The sequence below is a fragment of the Leucopleurus acutus genome (genome assembly GCF_964270905.1).
Source record: "Leucopleurus acutus genome assembly, chromosome: 1".
NCBI lineage: Eukaryota > Metazoa > Chordata > Mammalia > Artiodactyla > Delphinidae > Leucopleurus > Leucopleurus acutus.
The window spans coordinates 34,675,578-34,696,460 of NC_139142.1; the positions used below are offsets into that span (position 1 = coordinate 34,675,578).

Consider the following 20,883-nt stretch of genomic DNA (forward strand, 5'->3'; position numbering starts at 1 on the left):
GTCAGAAAGAGAAAAACATACACCATATGCTAACACATATATATGGAATCTAAAAAAAAAATGATTCTGAAGAACCTAGGGGCAGGATAGGAATAAAGACACAGACAGAGAATGGACTTGAGGACATGGGGAGGGGGAAGGGTAAGCTGGGACGCAGTGAGAGAGTGGCATGGACATATATACACTACCAAATGTAAAACAGATAGCTAGTGAGAAGCAGCCGCATAGCATAGGGAGATTAGCTCCGTGCTTTGTGACCACCTAGAGGGGTAGGATAGGGAGAGTGGGACGGAGACGCAGAGGGAGGGGATATGGGGATATATGTATACGTATAGCTGATTCACTTTGTTATACAGCAGCAACAAACACAACAATGTAAAGCAATTTACTCCAATAAAGATGTTAAAAAAACAAAAACAAACAAAATCAATGATTATTATAATAAAGGTGATTATGTGGTGGTTTCACAAATCAAACTTAAAATTTCCAGTGTTTTGCTCTTCTATTTATTTAGAAATTAGAAAAGCAAAAATACTCATCATTCTAAGTAGTTATTATTTCTGGTCTATAAAAAAATACATAGTTGACTCCATAACTCAGCAATGAGATGAACTGATCTTGTCTTCCCACTAATAGACCTTAGAAACTTTAGATTTCTTTGTAATATTCCATATTACTGAAGTGTTTGTGCCACAGCTTTCTAGTCTTTGACCACACCTCCATTTGTATCAGATCTTGATAAAAAGTGATGTGAAATCCAACTTGTATCAACAAAAAACAGCTCAAGCACTAAAAAAAAAAAAATTATATCAAATACTAATTTTCAGTATTGTCAATACCAAGAGGGCAATTCAAACTTTTCAAATTTCAAGATGCCAACAAAAATAGGCAAAATAGTCCCTTTAGAGTGAAGAATGCTATTGTTTGGCAACAGGCAATAATTCTTATAACATATTTCATCCATTGATTAAATAAACATTTACTGAGGACCTATACCATGTCTTAGGTGTTAAGAGTTAAAAAATAAGTGAAAGACTGACCCTGGTTTTAAAGAGGTCATAGTCCAGTAATGGTTCTCAACTTTGGTTATACACTGGAATTATCTGTGGAGCTTGTAAAAATACTGATGCTTGGGTCTCATTTCTGGGGTACAGCTTGGAAATTGGGATTCTAAAAAGCTTCCCAGGTAATTTTAAAATGCTGCCAACCAGTTGAGAACTACTAGCTTAAAGAGACAATAAGTTCAGTTATCTGAAGGTGAACTTCACAGCTAACCCAACTGGGTGGGCCCACAAAGATGTCATAGCTTAAGATTAGTTGCACCACAGGAATATTACTTAAATTTTTCTATTCCCAGGATGGATAACTGATAACACATACTCTATACATTTTCTTTCATTTAAATAAAATTTGATATCTTGAGCTCAGTTAAGGATACGTTCTAGTATTTGAAAAGTAATATTTTGTGGTCCAAAGTAGCTGTGTGATGTACCACAGTTTTTCAACTGAGCAAAAATCTTAGTTAGGATTTTGGACTTTTAAAAGAAAATAGCAATCTTATCATTCACTCAGCTGTGAATTCACTTATCATTCACTCCAAAACATAAGGATTCTTTCTCAACCATTAATATAAAATACGAGTCTTCCAGACACCTAGTGGTCATATACTTATTTAACACATCAGTTCGTTTATTTAACAATAAAGTGCCTTTTATTCAGGCACTTCATTAGATAACAGGGATCTAAAGACAAATAAGGCCCTGGCCTCAAGGATTTAGTCAAGTATAGGTGCTGTGAGTCTAGTCAAGAACCTTGCTACTAAAAGTATGATCTGAAGACCAGCAACATTTGTTTTACCAGGGAGCTTGTTAGAAATATAGAATCTCAGGTCCCATCCAAGACTTACTGATTCAGGATCTGCAATTTTAGAAAGACTCCTCAAGGTGCTATATATGCACGTTAAACTGGACTAAGCCATGCTTTCTAACCATGTACCACTCAGGATATTGTGAGTCTTACTTTTCTATCATGTTAGATCACCTGAAAGCAATTTATCTCATCATATATGTTTCTGCACCTATAAGATACCTTTCATTTTGAGATATACCTGGCTGCTACCAGGTAGTATGTCATTGAGGATTTCTACATAAACCATCATTATGAAAAATTCCTCTGCATCTGTTGCAAAACTGAGGCTGAAGACATTGTCTATTTTAATGGTTATTTTCCCTTACATAAAAGGTATTTCTTTAAAAATTTACTGCCTTGAGCTTACAGGTTAGCACAGTAGGATCAAGCTGTAACAAAGAATTTCTGCCTCTCCATATCTAACAGAAATCAACAACAACAAAAAAGAGTACAAACTAGAGGAAAAAACTTCCACCAGCAATGATCAAATGGGGAAAAATATACAGCTTTATGTCATAAATCTCAAAAGTTGGGTGGTCAACGACAGAAATAAATGGTCTTTGAGAAGCATACTGCAGCAGGGTTGAGGCTCATAATGCTGTTCTGGCTCCCAAAGAAGTCATAATGGTGAATTATCCGAATCATAAAAATTCTCACTAATACCTTCAAATCTAGAGAGATGTAAACTGAAAGAAACTATCTTTTCATCTTGAAAGCAGCTGCTGTGAGAAACAAATGAAACAAGGGGTTGAATCTCTGTGATCAAGTTGAAGGTTCCAGGAACAAATGCACACTGAATTGGGGAACTAATCTGAAACCCAATGATATCCCCACATAAACGGTGAGTTAAACCCTTATCTAGGTAGAAAAACTCTAGTACTGGACATTTAATAAAATCTCACAGAGAAAAACAGAGCATTCCATAAAAGACGATATGTTGTCTCTATTCCCTCGCTTCCTCTATTTTCCTTTGTGCAAGTCTGTCAAGATCTGATATACTCTGGGCTGACTTCATCTTTCTTCCTATGTCTCTGCAATGGTTTATAAAATAAGCTCAGATTGAAGACTGGATATTGTTCAAGCAGGTTTTCTTTTTTTTTTTTTTTTTGATAACCATACAATAAGCAGAAATTTGAAGGCAAGGAGAGGGTAGTTAGAAGGAAATGTAACAGTGCTAGCTTCCTTATCTTTCAACCAACCCTAAGGTTTAAAAAGTTAAAACTATGACTGTAACCTATTAATGATTTTCCTGATTTTTTTTTAACTTTAGAGAGATCTCTGTTTAGCAAATAATATCTCTTGTAATATGCTCTTTTCATTCATTTTCTTTTCCCTCTGTTTAAATGAAATAAAATGCTATTCTGTATTAACTTTAGAGAATTATCCTAATTTCATATAGCTGTATCTTTTACTCAATTAAACATTCATTCATCCATTCTTCTACCTGTAATATAGACATAGAAAGATGTTAGAATGTTTTACAATTAATCTTAATAATAATTATTTCTGGGTAATTAGATTTGAAGTGCATTTTATTTTTTACTCTTTTTATTTTAGTTTTTTTGTATTTTTGGAATTCTTTATAATTCCCATGTATTATTAAAAACTAAAGGGATTTTAAAAATTTAATTTTCTGTCCTGTTTCAGGAACTAACATAGTGTTGTAAGTCAATTATACTTCAAAAATAAACAAACTTAAAGAAAGGGAGATCAGATTTGTGGTTATCAGAGGCAAGGGGTGGTGGGAGGGGGAATTGGATAAAGGTGGTCAATCTAGTTATAAGATAAATAAGTACTAGGGATATAATGTACAACGTGATAACTATAACTAACACTGCCATACATTATATATGAAAGATGTTAAGAGAGTAGGTCATAAGAGTTTTTATCACAAGGAAAAATTTGTTTCTATTTCTTTCTATTCACTAAACTTATTGTGGTAATCATTTCATGATGTATGTAAGTCAAGTCATTATACTGTACACCTTAAACTTATATAGTGCGGCATGTCAATTGTACCTCAATAAAACTGGAAGAAAAAAATGGATTCTTCTGGTATTAGTTCTTCATTCTGGTAGCTAGTACTTTAATGTCTCATTTCCCCCTCATTATGAGCCAGCTGAGAAACAAATTTTATACTTAGCAACAACTCATGTATTATTGTGGAAGATTAAATATGGTCACATATTCTTTATAAGTCCTCCTATCAAGAGGTGGAATGTATTTCTACAACCTTTGCATCTGGACTGGACTTATGACTTTGGCCAACAGAATGGGGCAGAAGTCATGGTGTGTGAGTTCTGAAGCCTATGTCTCAAAAGGCCTCACAGTTTCTGCCTTCACTCTTTTGGTATACTTCTATTAACATGATAGGAAGCCCAGGCTAAATCATGGAATGGTGAGAGATGATGTGGAGAGAAAGGCCTAGCAAAACAGATAGCAGCAAGGCCCTAGACATCTGACTGAGGCCATGTTAGATTCTCTAGCCATAGCTGAGCTAACGAATTATTTCAGCCACATGAGTGATTCCAGGTAAGACCAGATGATACACCTACCTGAGACCAGCAAATCTACAGATTTGTGAGAAATACTAAGTCATTGTTGTTTTAAGTCACTAAGTTTTGTGGTGGGTTTTGTTTTGTGTTTTTTTGCGGTACCCGGGCCTCTCACTGCTATGGCCTCTCCTGTTGCGGAGCACAGGCTCCGGACGCACAGGCTCAGCGGCCATGGCTCATGGGCCCAGCCGCTCCGCGGCATGTGGGATCTTCCCACACCGGGGCACGAACCTGTGTCCCCTGCATCGGCAGGCGGACTCTCAACCACTGCGCCACCAGGGAAGCCCTTGTGGTGGTTTTTAATGCAACAAATACAGTACAGATAACTATTTTAATAATTAGCATTTTTGCATCCTTCTCTTTCTCTGGCTATTTCCAATTTATATCTTATTAGTCATAAGTTCATACAAACTTTATAATAAATTTCCAAATAGCTTTGAAAGTGAACTTGATGTGAGTTACATTTAAAAAAACTGGCATAAAGTCTCACGAAAGTGATTGTAGCATTTAATTATTCAGTTTAAGAAACATACCAATGCCTAGTATGTGCAGGAAAATGTAGGAATGGGGGGGAAAAAAAAAAACCATGACAAATGTCCTTGATATCAAAGAGCTCAGAGGTATGAACAAATTAATATAGTATGGTACATCAATATATCACGGTTAGTGCTATGAAAGAGGGATGCCCATGTTAAGAAAAGTTTTTTACAGATATTACATATTTATGAATATATAACAGTTTCTCTACCATAACTAGGATGAAAACTATCACTACAGAGGTTTTTAGCAATACTTTTCTCTTGCCCAAGAGTGAAAAACCCAATAAAGAGAAAAATGGGACAGTAAGAGATATGAGGAATTAAGTTTAGACAAGCCATCTTTCTCTACGTCCGCCCGAAGTCACATACTCATCTAGATCTAAATCTAAAATAATACATTTTCTTCTTTTCTCTACATTTATTGACAGAAACATGAATCATTGAATTAAGCAGACCTCACCAAAATAAAATCATTTGAGAAATGTTACATTTTTCTTTGGTCTACTAAAGAGCTGTGAAATAACCACCTGAAAAATTCCTATGTGTACATAATGAAACAGGGTCTTAGGGTCATCTCAGTAAAGTCTCCTCTAATGCCTCCAGGCAATTTGTTCCCGGAGTGTGTTCCTCTGGAAAGCACTTTTCACAGTTTAAAGAAATTTACATGTTTACATGTCTCATCTCTGAGAGTAACCTCCAAAAGGCTGATCATGTATCTCTATCAGTAAACAATTTCTGAATGTTATTTTCACAAACCACTGGAAAAGCATGTAGTATATCATACTTAAATAGAAATTTTAAAAAGATGAGATAAAGATGACATAATATTTTAAATAGCTTTTCATTTTATTTTACTAAATAATGCGCAAAAAGTTCTCAACAATGTTTTTGTGAGAGCAATGTGATTAATACGCGTTATTTTAGAAAATCTTGGTTTGATATTTTGTGATATGGTAATTAAAAAGTAAAAAATAGTTTTAAAAGATAACTAGACTGAAATGGAAGAAGTACTTTACCTATATTTACTACATCATTACACAACATTTATTTTTTCAATCTCATCCACCAAACACGCAAGTGCCTTTTTGAAATGGGGTTAATAAATTTCCATCTTTTATAATATTAATTAGTTGTTTCTACAAAATAATTGGAAGATGTTACTTTGGAAATATTAACAAATAGGTTCAAAATCCACTAAAATTCTTCAAATGGAAAATTTTTAAATCAGTTAGAATTTTGTTTCCTAGATTCTTTTAAACTCTGCAGTTACTAGTTTTTATAAATAACGCAGTATCATTTCCACTAACGAAATAACTTAATGTGAACAATTTTAAATATCCAAGTAACTTAAGCATGTTTTAATATTTTAGGAAAATTTTCTTAAGTTCTTCTTTCACGTCATTTTTTCCAAGTTGTCTCCTGAATTGTTTTAACTTCTCATTTATTAGGCAGATCCTCCCATTCCTTGTCCATTAGTATCACCTTATCTGTATTCATGTATTATCTGGGCTTAAAATCTCTCTCTCTGGTCCTTTTTGGCTTTGTCAATCTACTCCAAGCCACTTTAAAATTAATATTCTAAAATATATTTCCTTAAAACGTTTTAAAAATAACATTTCTTCATTGGAGAAAACAGCAACACATTTTCTAAATATTTGTTAACATAGCTGAAGCTTTCACTAAGCTCTTAAAAAAGTAAATGCAAACAATAGGTATCATCTGTTAGACTAAAGAGCATAGCAAGTGATTAAAATGAGAAGTATAAGGGTTTCTGAGATATTTTGGGGGTTGTAGAGATAAAAAGGAAGCAGGTGGCTTTATCCAAGGAGTACTCATCCATAATTTTTCATACATTTATATTTTCCATTTCCATGTATATGAACATTATATGCGTTCAAAACATCTATTTTTAAAAATATATATATGTGTTGGACTTCCCTGGTGGCACAGTGGTTAAAAATCCGCCTGCCAATGCAGGCATGGGACATGGGTTCGACACCTGGTCCGGGAGGATCCCACATGCCACAGAGCAACTAAGCCCGTGCACCACAACTACTGAGCCTGCGTGCCACAACTACTGAAGTCACGTACCTAGCACCTAGAGCACATACTCAGCAACAAAGAGTAGCCATGGCAATGAGAAGCCTGCACGCTGCGTTGAAGAGTAGCCCCCGATCGCCGCAACTAGAGAAAGCCTGCGTGCAGCAACAAAGACCCAACGGAGACAAAATTAAATAAATAAATTAATTAAAAAAATATATGTATGCATGTTTACATAATCCTTAGAACATCTCTTATGTAGAGAATATTTCAAAACTAAGATTTATTTCATTTCAAATCATCATTCGTTATTCTCTTACACCCACAAAAAATGTCAACCCAGGTGCTATTTCAGGCTAATTGTACCTTCTCCCTTGTAAGAAAGTGAGGGCTGTTCTTTTATTCAAGTTGTCTGATTCTTAACCCCTGGACCAATTTCAGTTTACTTCTATACATTTAGACACCAAACACTATATAGTTTTCCAATACTGTATGTACTACTTATATCTTTATTTTAAAGAATGTGAGTGATTAGAGTTCTAACCATTGTTGATCTTCATTAACATAATGTAAGACCTTGCACTGATTGTGTCAAATGGTTGTGGACAGCAGATAAATATTACTTATGATAATCCTTTTCTTGTGCTACTAAATGTCTTTTATCAATATTATTTTCTCAACCTTAACTAGGTAACAGTATATTAATCCTCTCACTGCTGAAAGAAATAGAAATGAGTAGATACAACTATATCACATGCCTAATTATTCAAGTATAAATAATTTGTGCTTGGGCATCTCCAGTGTATTGTTCTGAAAGAAGGTAACCCGGGTCCACATTCTTCAATTATCACAATAGTGTGGGAACACTGTTACGATGAGGAATTAGTAACTTGAATTGTTTCACAGAATACCAAGGACTTGCTCCTAAAAATGGAATATCACAGATGGAAGTTAAGCACTTGGCAGAATACTTCAGACATAGCAAGGGCTGAATAAATGATTACTTTTGTTACTTTTCAACATTACTTCTGTCAAGAGTTACACTGTCTAAGTATGGAATTTCTCCACAAGTTAATTACCTTAGAAGATATCAGTAGAGTTCAGGGTTCATGGTAATCTTCTTAGCATGAATTATGATAGGTCAAAATCGAAATGACATTTTTTAAAAGATAAACTGCAAAAGAGAATAATCAAATGATTTATAGACCTAAATGGATTTAAGAGATATGTCTTTTGACCTTTTCATCCTATTTTCCCTAAGGCCTTCACTAAGCTTAAGAGCCATATCTTGTGCATATCTGTACTCTTGAGTGATTTTATATAATAGGTTACGTGAATAAATTGTGATGATGCTACCGACATAAAGCTTTTCCTAAGATTGACTAGAACTCTGAAAGGACATTGAAATAAATAATAGGAAATCAAACATATTATCTCAAGATGACTCCAACAGGAAAACTTAGGAATCTACCTAATATAAGAAATGCAATTTCAGGCTTTCTCCAATCAGTCAAGTATTTGCTACCTAGGAAAACAGAATGGTTAAAATATGGAAAACAAACTAATAAAAAAGCTTCCCTCCAAAATTTCCCTTAGGATTCTAAGACTAGTTTCCTCTCTCTAACACAATAAACAAAAATAAACTCAAAATGGATAAAAGACCTAGATGTAAGACTGGACACTATAAAACTCTTGGAGGAAAAGATAGGAAGAACACTCTTTGACATAAATCACAGCAAGATTTTTTTGACCCACCTCCTACAGTAATGAAAATAAAAACAAAAATAAACAAATGACACCTAATGAAACTTAAAAGCTTTTTTTTTTCAACATCTTTATTGGAGCATAATTGATTTACAATGGTGTGTAAGTTTCTGCTTTATAACAAAGTGAGTCAGCTATACACATACATATATCCCCATATCTCCTCCCTCTTGCGTCTCCCTTCCATTTTCCCTATTCCACCCCTCTAAGTGGTCACAGAACACCGAGCTGATCTCCCTGTGCTATGCGGCGGCTTCCCACGAGTTATCTATTTTATATTTGGTAGTGTATATATGTCCATGCCACTCTCTCACTTCATCCCAACTTACTCTTCCCCAACCCCGTGTCCTCAAGTCCATTCTCTACGTCTGCGTATTTATTCCTGTACTGTCCCAGGTTCTTCAGAACCAGATATATATATATATATATTTTTTTCAGATTCCATATATATCTGTTAGCATATGGTATATGTTTTTCTCTTTCTGACTTCACTCTGTATAACATACTCTAAGTCCATCCAGCTCACTACAAATAACTCAATTTCGTTTCTTTTTATGGCTTAGTAATATTCCATTGCATATATGTGCCACATCTTCTTTATCCATTCATCTGTCGAAGGAGACTTAGCTTGCTTCCGTATCCTGGCTATTGTAAACAGAGCTGCAATGAACATTGTGGTACATGACTCTTTTTGATTTATGATTTTCTCAGGGTATATGCCCAGCAGTGGGATTGCTGGGTCGTATGGTAGTTCTACTTTTAGTTTTTAAAGGAACCTCCACAATGTTCTCCACAGTGGCTGTATCAATTTACATTCCCACCAACAGTGCAAGAGGGTTCCCTTTTCTCCACATCCTCTCAAGAAGTTATTGATTGTACATTTTTGATGGTGGCCATTCTGACCTGTATGAGGTGATACCTCACTGTAGTTTTGATTTGCATTTCTCCAATGATTAGAGATGTTGAGAATACTTTCATGTTTGTTGGCAATCTGTATAACTTCTCTGGGTAAATGCCTATTTAGCCTTCTGCCCATTTTTGGATTGGATTTTTTGTTTTTTTGATACTGTGCTGCACGAGCTGCTTGTATATTTTGGAGATTACTGCTTTGTCAGTTGCTTCATTTACAAATATTTTCTCCCATTCTGAGGGTTGTCTTTTCATCTTATTTATGGTTTCCTTTGCTGTGCAAAAGGTTTTAAGTTTCATTACGTCCCATTTGTTTATTTTTGTTTTTATTTCCATTTCTCTAGAAGGTGGGTCAAAAAGGATCTTGCTGTGATTTATGTCATAGACTGTTCTGCCTATGTTTTCCTGTAAGAGTTTGATAGTGTCTGGCCTTACGTTTAGGTCTTTAATCCATTTTGAATTTATTTTTGTGTATGGTGTTAGGGAGTGTTCTAATTTCATTCTTTTACATGTAGCTGCCCAGTTTTCCCAGCACCACTTATTGAAGAGGCTGTCTTTTCTCCACTGTATATTCTTGCCTCCTTTATCAAAAATAAGGTGACCATATGTGCGTGGGTTTATCTCTGGTCTTTCTATCCTGATCCATTGATCTATATTTCTGTTTTGTGCCAGTACCATACTGTCTTGATTACTGTAGCTTTGTAGTAGAGTCTGAAGTCAGGGAGCCTGATTCTTCTAGCTTCATTTTTCTTTCTTAAGATTGCATTGGCTATTTGCGGTCTTTTGTGTTTCCACACAAACTGTGAAATATTTTGTTCTAGTCTGTGAAAAATGCCATTGGTAGATTGATAGGAATTGCACTGAATCTGTAGATTGCTTTGGATAGTATAGTCATTTTCACAGTGTTGATTCTTCCAATCCAAGAAAATGGTATATCTCTCCATCTGTTTGTACCATCCTTAATTTCTTTAATCAGTGTCTTACAGTTTTCTGCATACAGGTCTTTTGTCTCCTGAGGTAGGTTTATTCCTAGGTATTTTATTCTTTTTGTTACAATGATAAATGGGAGTGTTCCCTTAATTTCCCTTTCAGATTTTTCATCACTAGTGTACAGGAATGCAAGAGATTTCTGTGCATTAGTTTTGTATCCTGCTACTTTACCAAATTCATTGATTAGCTCTAGTAGTTTTCTGGTAGCATCTTTAGGATTCTCTATGTATAGTATCATGTCATCTGCAAACAGTGACAGCTTTACTTCTACTTTTCCGATTTGGATTCCTTTTATTTCTTTTTCTTCTCTGATTGCTGTGTCTAAAACTTCCAAAACAATGTTGAATAATAGTGGTGAGAGTGGACAACCTTCTCTTGTTTCTGATCTTAGAGGAAACAGTTTCAGTTTTTCACCATTGAGAACAATGTTGGCTGTGGGTTTGCCACATATGGCCTTTATTATGTTGAGGTAAGTTCCCTCTATGCCTAATTTCTGGAGGGTTTTTATCATAAATTGGTGTTAAATTCTGTCGAAAGCTTTTTCTGCATCTATTGAGATGATTATATGTTTTTTCTCCTTCAATTTGTTAACACAGTGTATCACATCGATTGATTTGCGTATATTGAAGAATCCTTGCATTCCTGGGATAAACCGCACTTGATCATGGTGCATGATCATTTTCATGTGCTGTTGGACTGTTTGTTAGTATTTGTTGAGGATTTTCGCATCTGTGTTCATCAGTGATATTGGCCTGCAGTTTTCTTTTTTTTGTGAAATCTTTGCCTGGTTTTGGTATCAGGGTGATGGTGGCCTCGTAGAATGAGTTTGGGACTGTTCCTCCCTCTGTTATATTTTTGAAGAGTTTGAGAAGGATAGGTGTTAGGTCTTCTCTAAATGTTTGATAGAATCCGCCTGTGAAGCCATCTGGTCCTGGGTTTCTGTTTGTTGGAAGATTTTTAATCACAGTTTCAATTTCAGTGCTTGTGATTGGTCTGTTTATAGTTTCTATTTCTTCCTGGTTCAGTCTCGGAAGGTTGTGCTTTTCTAAGAATTTGTCCATTTCTTCCATGTTGTCCATTTAATTGGCATATAGTTGTTATAGTAATCTCTCATGATCCTTTGTATTTCTGCAGTGTCAGTTGTTACTTCTCCTTTTTCATTTCTAATTGTGTTGAGTCTTCTCCCTTTTTTTCTTGATGAGTCTGGCTAATGGTTTATCATTTTGTTTATCTTCTCAAGGAACCAGCTTTTAGTTTTCTTGATCTTTGCTATTGTTTCCTTCATTTCTGTTTCATTTATTTCTGATCTGATCTTTATGACCGCTTTCCTTCTGCTAACTTTGGGGTTTTTTGGTTCTTCTTTCTCTGATTGTTTTAGGTGTAAGGTTAGATTGTTTATTTAAGATGTTTCTTGGTTCCTAAGGTAGGATTGTATTGCCACAAACTTCCCTCTTAGAATTGCTTTGCTGCATCCCATGGGTTTTGGGTTGTGGTGTTTTCATTGTCATTTGTTTCTAGGTATTTTTTGATTTCCTGTTTGATTTCTTCAGTGATCTCTTGGTTATTTAGTAGTATATTGTTTAGTCTCCATGGTTTGTACTTTTTATAGGTTTTTTCCTGTAATTGATATCTAGACTCAAAGTGCTGTGGTCGGAAAAGATACTTGATACGATTTCAATTTTCTTAAATTTACCTAGGCTTGATTTTTGTCCCAAGGTATTATCTATTTTGGAGAATGTTCCATGAGCACTTGAGAAGAAAGTGTATTCTGTTGTTTTTGGATGGAATATCCTATAAATATCAATTAAGTCCATCTTGTTTAATGTATCATTTAATGCTTGTGTTTCCTTATTTATTTTCATTTTGGATGATCTGTCCATTGGTGAAAGTGGGGTATTAAAGTCCCCTACTATGATTGTGTTACTGTCGATTTTCCCTTTTATGGCTGTTAACAATTTGCCTTATGTATTGAGGTGCTCCTATGTTGGGTGCATAAATATTTACAATTGTTATATCTTCTTCTTGGATTGAACCCTTGATCATTATGTAGTGTCCTTCTTTGTCTCATGTAATCATCTTTATTTTAAACTCTATTTTGTCTGATATGAGAATTGCTACCCCAGCTTTCTTTTGATTTCCATTTTCATGGAATATCTTTTTCCATCCCCTCACTTTCAGTCTGTATATGTCCCTTGGTCTGAAATGGGTCTCTTGTAGACAGCGTATGTATGGGTCTTGTTTTTGTATCCATTCAGCCAGTCTACGTCTTTTGGTTGGAGCATTTAATCCGTTTACATGTAAGGTAGTTATCGATATGTATGTTCCTATTACCATTTTCTTAACTGTTTTGGGTTTGTTATTGTAGGTTTTTTCCTTCTTTTGTGTTTCCAGCCTAGAGAAGTTCCTTTACCATTTGTATTAAAGCTGGTTTGGTGGTGCTGAATTCTCTTAGCTTTTCCTTGTCTGTAAAGGTTTTAATTTCTCCGTCGAATCTGAATGAGATCTTTGCTGGGTAGAGTAATCTTCGTTGTAGGTTTCTCCCTTTCATCACTTTAAATATGTCCTGCCACTCCCTTCTGGCTTGCACAGTTTCTGCAGAAAGATCAACTGTTACCCTTATGGGGATTCCCTTGTATGTTATTTGTTGTTTTTCCCTTGCTGCTTTTAATATTTTTCCTTTGTATTTAATTTTCCATAGTTTGATTAATATGTGTCTTGGTGCTTTTCTCCTTGCATTTATCCTGTATGGGACTCTCTGTGCTTCCTGGACTTGATTATTTCCTTTCTCATATTAGGGAAGTTTTCAACTATAATCTCTTCAAATATTTTCTCAGACGCTTTCTTTTTCTCTTCTTCTTCTGGGACCCCTATAATTCCAATGTTGGTACATTTAATGTTGTGCCAGAGGTCTCTGAGACTATCCTCACTTCTTTTCATTCTTTTTCTTTATTCTGTTCTGTGGTAGTTATTTCCATTATTTTATCTTCCAGGTCACTTATCTGTTTTTCTGTCTCAGTTATTCTGCTACTGATTCCTTCTAGAGAATTTTTAATTTCATTTATTGTGTTAGTCATCATGGTTTGTTTGCTCTTTAGTTCTTCTAGGTCCTTGGTAAATGTTTCTTGTATTTTCTCCATTCTATTTCCAAGAGTTTGGATCATCTTTTCTATTATTACTCTGAATTCTATTTCAGGTAGACTGCCTATTTCCTCTTCATTTGTTTGGTCTGGTGGGTTTTTGCCTTGCTCCTTCATCTGTTTTGTGTTTCTCTGTCTTCTCATTTTGCTTAACTTACTGTGTCTGGGGTCTCCTTTTCTCAGGCTCCTGGTTCGTAGTTCCCGTTGTTTTTGGTGTCTGCCCCCCGTAGCTAAGGTTGGTTCAGTGTGTTGTGGAGACCTCCTGGTGGAGGGGACTGGTGCCTGTGTTCTGGTGGATGAGGCTGGATCTTGTCTTTCTTGTGGGCAGGGCTGCGTCCAGGTGTGTGTCTTGAGGTGTCTGTGACCTTAATATGAGTTTAGGCAGTCTCTCTGCTAATGGGTGGGGGTTGTGTTCCTGTCTTGTTAGTTATTTGGCATAGAGTGTCCAGCACTGTAGCTTGCTAGTCATTAAGTGGAGCTGGGTCTTTGCATTGAGATGGAGATCTCTGGGAGAACTTTCGCCGTTTGATATTATGTGGAGCCGGGAGGTCTCTGGTGGACCAATGTCCTGAACTCGGATCTCCTACCTCAGAGGCACAGGCCTGACACCCGCCCAGAGCGCCAAGACCCTGTCAGTCACACGGCTCAGAAGAAAAGGGAGAAAAATGGAAAGAAAAAAGAAATGAAAATAAAATAAAGTTATTAATATTAAAAAATTATTAAAAATAAAATAATTAAAGTTATTAAAAAATGAAAAAAAAGAATGAAAGAAAGAAGAGAGGAACCAAACCATAAAATAAATCCACCAATGATAACAAGCGCTGAAAACTATAGCAAAAAAACGAACAAACAAAAAAAATGGACAGATAGACCTTAGGACAAATGGTAAAAGCAAAGCTATACAGATAAAATCACACAAAGAAGCATACATATATATACACACTCACAAAAAGAGAAAGAAAAACATATGTATTTTTTTAAAAAAAGGAAGAGAGCAACCATAGGAGTAAACAAATCTACTGATGATAAGAAACTCTAAGTACTAAACTAAGATAAACATAAAACCAGAAACACATTAGACGCAAAAAGCAAACCCCAAGACTACAGCTGTTCCCAAAGTCCACTGCATCAATTTTGGAATGATTCCTCATCTGTTCAGGTATTCCAGAGATGCCAGGTACATCAATTTGATTGTGGAGATTTAATCCACTGCTCCTGAGGCTGCTGAGAGAAATCTCCCTTTCTCTTATTTGTTCGCACAGGCCCTGGGGTTCAGTTTTGGATTTAGCCCCGCCTCTGCATGTAGGTAGCCTGAGCGCGTCTGTTCTTCGCTCAGAGAGGATGGGGTTAAAGTAGCAGCTGATTAGGGGGCTCTGGCTCACTCAGGTCGGGGAGAGGGAGGGGTATGGAATGAGGGGTGAGCCTGCGGCGGCAGACGGCGGTGTGACGTTGCACCAGCCTGAGGCACACCATGCATTCTCCCAGGGAAGTTGTCCCTGGATCCCGGGACCCTGGCAGTGGCGGGCTGCACAGGCTCCCAGGAAGGGAGGTATGGATAGTGACCTGTGCTTGCACACAGGCTTACTGGTGGCGGCAGCAGCAGCCTTAGCATTTCATGCCCGTCTCTGGTGTCCGAGCTGATAGCCAGGGCTCATGCCTGTCTCTGGAGCTCATTTAGGTGGTGCTCTGAATACCCTCTCCTTGCGCTCTCCGAAACAATGGTCTCTTGCCTCTTAGGCAGTTCCAGACTTTTTCCCAGACTCCCTCCCATCTAGCTGTGGTGCACCAGACCCCTTCAGGCTGTGTTCACACAGCCAACCACAGTCCTCTCCCTGGGATCTGACCGCTGAAGCCTGAGCCTCAGCTCCCAGCCCCCACCCACCCCAGCGGGTGAGCAGACAAGCCTCTCAGGCTGGTGGGTGCTTGTCGGCACCAATCCTCTGTGCGGGAATCTCTCTGCTTTCCCCTCTGCACCACTGTTGCTGTGCTCTCCTCCGTGGCTCTAAAGCTTCCCCCCTGCCCATCAGCCGTGTTCACCAGTGAAGGGCTTTCCTAGTGTGTGGAAACTTTTCCTCCTTCACAGCTCCCTCCCAGAGGTGCACGTCCCATCCCTATTCTTTTGTCTCTGTTTTTTCTTTTTTCATTTGCCCTATCCAGGTATGTGGGGAGTTTCTTGCCTTTGCGGAAGTCTGAGGTCTTCTGCCAACGTTCAGTAGGTGTTCTGTAGTTGTTCCACATGTAGATTTATTTCTCATGTATCTGTGGGGAGGAAGGTGATCTCCACGTCTTACTCCTCCACCATTTTGAAGGTCTCCCCCACTTAAAAGCTTTTGCATAGCAAAGGAAACCATAAACAAAATAAAAAGACGGCCCTCAGAATGAGAGACAATATTTGCAAACGAAGCAACTGACAAGGGAATAATCTCTCAAATATACAAACAGCTCATTGACCTCAATATCAGAAAAACAATCAAAAAATGGGCGGGAGACCCAAATAGACATTTCTCTAAGAAGACACACAGATGGCCAAGAGGCACATAAAAAGATACTCAACATCACTAATTATTAGAGAAATGCAAATCAAAACTACAGTGAGGTATCACCTCACACCGGTTAGAACAGGCATCATCAGAAAATCTACAAACAACAAATGCTGGAGAGGGTGTGGAGAAAAGGGAATGCTCTTGCACTGTTGGTGGGAATGTAAACTGATACAGCCACTATGGAGAACAGTATGGAGGTTCCTTAAAAAGCTAAAACTAGGACTACCATATGACCCAGCAATCCCACTACTGGGCATATACCTGAGAAAACCATAATTAAAAAAGACACATGAAGCCCAATGTTCACTACAGCACTATTTACAATAGCAAGGACATGGAAGCAACTTAAATGGCCATCGACAGATGAATGGATAAAGAAAATGTGGTACATATACACAATGGAATATTACTCAGCTATTAAAAGGAACGAAATTGGGTCATTTGTAGAGACGCGGATGGACCTAGAGACTATCATACAGACTGGAGTAAGTCAAAGAGAAAAACAAATATTGTATATTAACACATATATGTTGAATCTAGAAAAATGGTACAGATGAACTTATTTGCAAAACAGAAATAGACACACAGACATAGAGAACAAACGTATGGACACCAAAAGGGGGAAGCAGGGGGGAGGGGGTGTGAGATGAACTGGGAGGTTGTGATTGACATGTATACACTGCTATGTATGGAACAGAGTAACTACTGAGAGCCTGCTGTATAGTGCAAGGAACTCTACTCAATGCTCTTTGGTGACCTAGATGGGAGGGAAATCCAGAAGGGAGGGGATATGTGTATACATATGGCTGATTCACTTCTCTGTACAGCAGAAACTAGCACAACATGATGAAGCAACTATACCTCAACAGAGTAAAAAACAGAACAAGACAAAACAGACATATGACCAATAGTTTGAGAGCAATTCAACATTAGGTATTCAATATATTTCAATCAGAACTAACAGGGCTTTGGAAAGAGGAGAGAGAACCATTTATCACATTAGTATACTAGGTCCCCAAAGTTGTTAAAAACAACTGAGAAACATTCACACATAGAACACACTGCTACAGTATTTACACTTTGCTCAATTTGTGTGTGTGTGTTACTTGTACCATCATTCCTTTTCTACTATAGATACATTTAGATTTCTAGGTCTAGGGTGGTATATTGTGGCCCACTGCTAAAGAACTCCGCAAGGTAAGGACAAATCTGCTCATCCCATGAGATAACTGCAAGAATATTTATCCCATTTTATAGAGATATCACACTAAATTTATGAGATATTTATATGACTAGCCTGATAACAATCAAAGTTCAGTAAGATTCCAGAATACAGAATCAATGTAGCCAATAGAAATATAGAAAAATGCTGCTTCCAAGGTTGAACATTTGGAATAACAATATATGTGTGGATTTGTTTACATACTAAAGATATAACAAGATCTAAGAGAAAAGGGGATGATGGCATCTTCTTCTTCGACCTTTAGCCTTAAGAGTCTTGAATCTCAATGGAAAACAGTCAATATAAACTCTTGCTTCAGGGAAGCTAATTTTTTTAATGATTAAAATCTTTATAGAACAAAAAAGATTGTTCTATTGTTTGTTTATAGAACAAACATATTTGTTTTATTTTTCTAATTTTTTTTTCCTGAAGAGTATACTTTCCATACTTCAATGAGGTAATGGAAAATAATATTAGAATGAACAGCTGGGATGCTAAGAAAGCAAACATAGATGTTTATTAGAATATGGTTTTATTTTTGTTATCACTACTGGTACTCTTTCCATTCATTATCCCCTATTCATATGTTTTACCAATGTATTTTGTTCTTCTATAGTAAGAGATTTGTTTAATTAGTACTGGTAGATGGTAGTAATAAAACTCTGGTCTCTATAGATTCCCAGCTCTTTACCCATTTTTACCATGGTTTCAGAGGGCTCTTTTCTTGTCTTACATTCTTTCTCTCTCTGTGTCTAATTCTTTATATCAACTTTCTCGCTCAAGAACTCCTAAATCTTTTATCCAACTCAGGCTATTTCATTAGAGTAATAAGGCTCTATGTTCTTACCATGGTCCATGATTTACATTTCTTGTAAAATCACATCCAAAAGTATATACCTATGAGGATCTTCTGGAGAGACAAGGGTCAAGGTATCCATAACCTCCAAAAAATTAAATATAACAGCTCTAGCAGGTCACACAATATTCACACACATTCAGGCAGTAATGATATATCACTTAGTAAACAGTGTAAAGGTGAATATGCATCCAGATTACATAATTTAGTATTTCTTGGCTGTCTTCTTATTTCCTAATCCCAGTTCATCCTGATCTGCTTCAAATACACTAAGACCAGGAATGGTAAAACTAATTATACACACTTAAGGTCTATATTAGGGTCTATTATATTTAAGGTCTATTATTACTTACCAATACTTTTACATTTTCTCACTATTTAGCCCATCCCATGGATTAGGCTTACTTAAGAAACTTTATTTGTGTGAGCTCATAATCTTTTTTTTTTAAAGAGCTTTATTGAGATACAGTTCACATATCATAAAGCTGTATATTTAAAGTATACAGTTCATTGGTTGTTAATAAATTCAAAAGGTTGTGCAACCATTACCATAATATAATTTTAGAATTTACCAACACTCCAAAAAGAAACCTGGCAAACATTAGCAGTCACTACTTCTCAGACTGGGAGGGCCCAAGCAACCACAAATTTACTTTCTGTCTCTACGGATTTGCCTATTCTAGACATTCACACAATTGGAGTCATACAACATGTGGTCTTTTGTGACTGGCTTCTTTTACTTACCATAGTGTTTTTAAGACTCACACATGTTGTAGCAAATTACCAACACATAACTCTACTTTTCTTTTCAAAAAGTTTTTTATTGTGATGAAATATTTATATAATAAACCCTGCCATCTTAACCATTTTTAAGTGCACAATTCAGTGACACAGTGGCATTAATTTCATTTACAATGCAGTGCAACTATCATGACTATCTCTTTTCAAAACTTTTTCATCACCCCAAACAAATCAAAATTATTGATTCAGTGTTTGCTTGGCTGCTATAAACCTTTGACTATTTTCTGAAATAGAGCTCTGAAAAAGTTGATGCTAACAGTTGTTGCTTGTTTCTCTTGATTCTTTGTTATTTTAAAGATTTTTTTTGATGTGGACCATTTTTAAAGTCTTTATTGAATTTGTTACAATATTGCTTCTGTTTTATGTTTTGTTTTTTTGGCAGTGAGGCACATGGGATCTTCGCTCCCCGACCAGGCATCGAACCTGCACTCCCTGCATTGGAAGGTGAAGTCTTAACCACTGGACCGCCAGAGAATGCCCTGTTTTTGTTTTTTAAGAGGAATAATTCTATTCTTTTAATTGAAGTATAGATGATTTACAATATTCTGTTAGTTTCAGGTATATAGCAAAGTGACTCAGTTATATACACTTTTTTCAGATTATTTTCCATTATACTTTATTACAAGATATTGAATACAGTTCCCTGTGCAGTAAATCTTTGTTGCTTACCTATTTTATGTTTAGTAGTTTGTATCTATTAATACCATACTCCTAATTTATCCCTCTTCCCCCTCCCTTTCCCCTTTGGTAACCATAAGTTTGTTTTCTATGTCTGTGAATATGTTCCTGTTTTCTATATTTATTCATTTGTATTATTTTTAAAATTCCACATGTAAGTGAAATCATGTAATATTTGTTTATCTCTGTCTTACTTGTCCGAGTATGATATTCTCTAGGTCCATCTATTTTGCTGCAAATGGCAATACTTCATTCATTTTTATAGCTAATTAATATTCCACTGTGTATATATATATACCACATCACCTTAAACCAATTGTCTGTTGATGGACACCTGGGTGGTTTCCATGTCTTGGCTATTGTAAATAATGCTGCTATAAACATTGGAGTGCATACAGATTTTTGAATTAGAGTTTCCAACTTTTCTGGATATATGCCCAGGAGTGGAATTGGTGGATTATATATGGAAGCTCTATTTTTAGTTTTTAAGGAAACTTCATACTTTTTTCCATAGTGGCTGCACCAATTTACTTTCATACCAACAGTGTATGAGGGTTCCCTTGTCTCCACACCCTCTCCAGCATATATTATTTGATGATAGCCATTCTGACTAGAGTGAAGTGGTATCTCATGGTTTTCACTTGCATTTCTCTAATAAGCAATGCTAAGCATCTCTTCATGTGTCTCTTGGCCATGTGTATGTCTTCTTTGGAGAAAGGTCTATTTAGCTCTTCTGTTCATTTTTCGATTAGCTTTTTTATTGTTGTTGCTCTGTACTAGCTTATTTAAGTGATCGTCAATTCTTTTTATAAATTTGCCTTTCCTATTGTGATATTCCCTTTCCTAGAGATTCATGCTTCTCTATTTAGAGAAGACCTTTCAATATTTCTTTTAGGGTACATTTACTATTGCTGTCTTCTTTTAGTTTTCGTTTGTCTGAG

General features: G+C 36.3%; 1 protein-coding gene across 5 annotated transcripts in view; it reads right to left on the reverse strand.

The window, feature by feature from the left end:
* GPHN (gephyrin) overlaps positions 1-20,883 on the reverse strand; it is a 618,453-nt gene that overhangs the window by 357,107 nt on the left and 240,463 nt on the right. The window contains exon 1 of one of the 5 annotated variants that reach the window (XM_082854449.1): positions 8,122-8,279. The exons of the other annotated variants lie outside the window; for them this stretch is intronic. The gene's annotated coding sequence lies outside the window, so the exon portion shown is untranslated. Of the gene's footprint in view, positions 1-8,121; positions 8,280-20,883 lie in introns of those variants that run through there. 5 annotated transcript variants of the gene reach the window in all.